The sequence below is a fragment of the Hyaena hyaena genome, unplaced genomic scaffold (genome assembly GCF_003009895.1).
Source record: "Hyaena hyaena isolate Hyena2069 unplaced genomic scaffold, ASM300989v1 scaffold_402, whole genome shotgun sequence".
Classification (NCBI taxonomy): domain Eukaryota; kingdom Metazoa; phylum Chordata; class Mammalia; order Carnivora; family Hyaenidae; genus Hyaena; species Hyaena hyaena.
In genome coordinates, this window is record NW_024081034.1 from 97,253 (window position 1) to 101,173 (window position 3,921).

General features: G+C 44.0%; 1 pseudogene; it reads right to left on the reverse strand.

The window, feature by feature from the left end:
- Positions 1 to 295: 295 nt before the first annotated feature.
- Positions 296 to 908, reverse strand: LOC120245060 (annotated as a pseudogene).
- Positions 909 to 3,921: the final 3,013 nt, after the last annotated feature.

Sequence of the window (3,921 nt, forward strand, 5' to 3'; positions counted from 1 at the left end):
TCGGGCACCTCAAAGCAGAGACAACCATGAGAGGAAGGATGGCCTGGTTGACCTTAACCCAAGAGGGATAACGTCAGTAGGTGGCAGACTTTGCAGAAGAAAAGTTGGGTATCGTGGAGCTTTGGAAGGTCTACATGAACGGGGATGTGGGGATGTAAAAAGGGCCTGAGGTGAGGAAGAAAGGAAAGAAAAGAAGGAGAGAGGAACAAGAGGGTGATTCTGGGTGCAGGGTGGTCCAGCTTTTCTCTGGGGCCCCAGGGGAGCAGTATGAGCTCCTAGGTCCTATCTCCTGGCCTCATGTGGCAGTCTTTCTGTACATAGGGCCTGGGAGGAGGCAGCTGGGCTTTATATAGGCAGAGATCTTCTTCAGGCCAGAGGGTGATGAAGCCTTTCATGTTCCACACATCCAGACATTAGGGTTCAAATATACGGTGCAGGTCAAGGATGCCAGAAGCAAGCAGATCATGTCCCCTGCAAACTGTGGCCTCTTCCCCAGAAGATGTGAGAAGAGCTTCATCTTTTCAGAGCCTCTCCAAGTACTCATGCTTCAGTTTCTCTACGTCAGGGCTGTAGAAAACACTGGCCAGCTGATTGGGCGTGTCTGTAACCGAGTTCTTCAAAATGTCCCCACAAATCTTCTCTTCTGCTTCCTCCCATAGGCTGTGCCTGTGGGCGGTGAAGGATAGCATTGCTACGGATGATCTTGTGAGTGTTATCGATCAAATAGGGCAGGTTGAGAAAGTCCAGGCTCAACTTAAATGTTTCATTTAGCCACTGGCTTCTGTCACAGTTGGAGCATCTTCCATCACGTATTTCGTTCCCTCATAGTTTGCATCTGTGTATTCCAGAAGCAGGTGGATGGTGTGAACCAGTCTATGGGTGTCCCAGTAAGCCAAGGTCATGGCCATAGTTTAGGTTTCTGTGGACTCAGGGATAGACTCGGTGGAGCTGGGCTGGAATTTCATCTTTACAATTTTCCCTTAGCTTGGAAATTATATCAAAATAAAACATTTAGGAAGGAAGGAATCCCCAAGGGTCAAAAATGAAAAGGAAACTTACTAAATACATAGGCACTCGGGCTTTGACTACCCTAAGAGCATTACCTACATCAGTAGATAAAAGAATTGCATGCTTTCACCACTTGGAGAGGCACCAAGGTTTTGGGCCCTTGTGAGGCAAAGAGATGGAATTGAGCTCCATGAATAAAAATATAGGCTGTCAAAACTGTGTACTCTATTCAGAGGTATAGACAGGATACAAATCCCTGCAAAGGTTAATGTCTGGATCTGGATTGAAGTGAGAAAAAAAGTCTCCTTTGAGAATTTAAGATGTCTACCCTAATAGTATGAAATGAAAAAAAAAAAAAGGATAAAATAGGCAGAGAGGGAAAGATTAGGACCTGAGGTCTCTGGGTGGGGAAAGACATGTTTTGGAACGATGCTGGGAGTATCTGACCACACCAAACACCCTCAGGCATGAGGCTCCTCTTAAGAATGTACCAGACCCCACCTACTCCCCCTCAGGTTTCCCTCTGAAATTTGACAAAAGATCTGACTGAAAATAAGAAGACCGTAAAACCTTATGACCCACAAGGAATGGTATGACCATAGACCACCTCTCATACAATGGAAATGAGCCAATCAGGAATGGACAATGCAGCACCTAGAGCTATCCAGCCAAGAAGGGGAGGACCTGAGAAGGAAAGAAGGGGAAAGGAAAGGGGGTGCTGACCAGAACCTTAAAAAACAAAGACCCTTGCCTATAGTAATGGGCATTCACTTTCCAATGTCCCCTCTCCATAAAGACAGCTTTCGTACTACTCTTCCTTTCTGATCTTAGATTCTAATAAAAGTCTGCCTGCTGTTTATTTTGTGTCCACCTCTTCATTCTTCGAAGCGACGAGACAACAAATCCCGGGTATTGTGGTAAACAAAACAAAACAAAACCCTGCAACAATAGGGTACAAGTCTACACTACGTGTGTATCAGACATGACTTACACTCTCCAATATGTAGTTTTCTTTTCCATCCTAACACCTGAAAGACTACTTTCCCATCCCCTTTGCAACTGTGTGGAGTCATGTGATTAGCTTTTGCCCATGGTCACTTCTGGGCTGAGGAAGTCAAAAGCCCCTTTGCCATTTTTGAGCTCTTTCTTCTCCTGCTGTAGAGACCTGGAAGCCACGACATCATAAAATGGAAACAGCCTGGATTTCTCTGAATCACTGCCTAGGGAGAGAGACAGCTGCTCTGAAGAGATGCCCAGCTTGAAGCAGATTTCGTATGATCAAGAAACAAACATCTGTGGTCTTAAGTCACAGAGGTTTCAGGCATAAATTAATTGCTCGCCTGCTCTCTCTCTCTCTCTCTACACACACACACACACACACACGTACACGCACACAAATGCACACACAATTTATGAAGGAAATATATAAGGAAAGGAAGTCCTAGACATCTCATGAAGTAAAATCCAGCCATGTACTGAAGGCAACACAACACAAAAATAAAAACATCTAAGGTTTGTCCAAGAAACGCAACCAAGTAGGTTTCATCCTAGAAATGCAAAGATAATCCAGTATCAGAAAATATATTAATATGATACTAGATTTATAATGATTTATATATATATATTTGATCGTCATCTTGGGCTCTGGCACAGAGCTCCTAAAACCTTGGAATTTCCTTTGATGAGAGCCATAAAGATGTCTTTGTTGTGTTAACGAGGTGACTTTTGGGAAACACCTGATTGTGGGGCGGTCACCAGTAGAAGGAGCCATGGGATTAGAGGATTGGAAGTTTCAATCGCATCTCCTTGATTTCTGGGGAGGGGAAAGGGCCTGAAGATTGAGTTCAATCACGGATGGCCAGTGATGTAATAAAGCCTCCATAACCCCGCCAATAGACAGGGTTTGGAAAGCTTCAAGATGGGCAAACACATGGAGACGTGGGGAGAGTGGAGGGCCTGGAGAGGGCATGGATGCTTTGCAGCCTTTCCCCATACCTTGCCCTGTGCCCCTCTTCTGTCTGGCTGCTCCTGAGCTATTATGTCCTTGTCTAATAAATCAGTAACCTAGTGAGTAAATGGGCTTGTAGGGTTCTGTGAGCCACTCAAGCAAATTTGTCAAACCCAAGGAAGGAGTTGTGGGAACCTCTGATTTATAACCAGTTGGTCAGAAGCACAGGTGACTATCTGGACCTGTGATTGGCACCTGAAGTGTGGGGGCAGGGACAGTGTCGTGACACCAAACCCTTAACCTGTGAGATCTGATGCCATTTCCAGGTAGACAGCGTCAGAACTGAGTTGTAGGACACCTAGCTAGTGTTTGGCGAATTGCTTGGTGCTATGGAAAAGCCCACACACACACGCGCGGTGGAAATCTGGCGATCAATTCCCATTTACTGATGTACCACACTCATAAATATGACATTCTATCTTCTCCTGACTAGCACACTGAGTGATCCAAGGAACTCCTGAGAAATTCGTATAAAAGTGGAAAACTGACCTCGAATTGATTATCCTTCAAGAGGCCTAGAAGAGAAAACGCAAGATCCCACGGAAGGGACCCATCCTCAAAATGGGCCCCATAGGGTTTCCACACATAAATATTCCCTCCTTTTCCACCAAGTATGATTTTACAATTTAAAAAAACATATGCATATATACAATCAGGACAAAAAAAAAAAAAAACCCAGCCATCATGAATGAAAATCAGCATAAACAAACGTGAAGAATATTATGCTTTTGAACTCCATATGATGGAATTATCAAGGAAACAAAGATTTGAAAATCAGGGGCATAAAATTTTCTGAAATAATAAAACATAGTTTTTTAAATTACCAACTCAGTGAACATGGTAAAAAAACACGCTACACATAGCTGAACTAGAAGAGTGATAGAGAAACACTACCCAAAACAGAG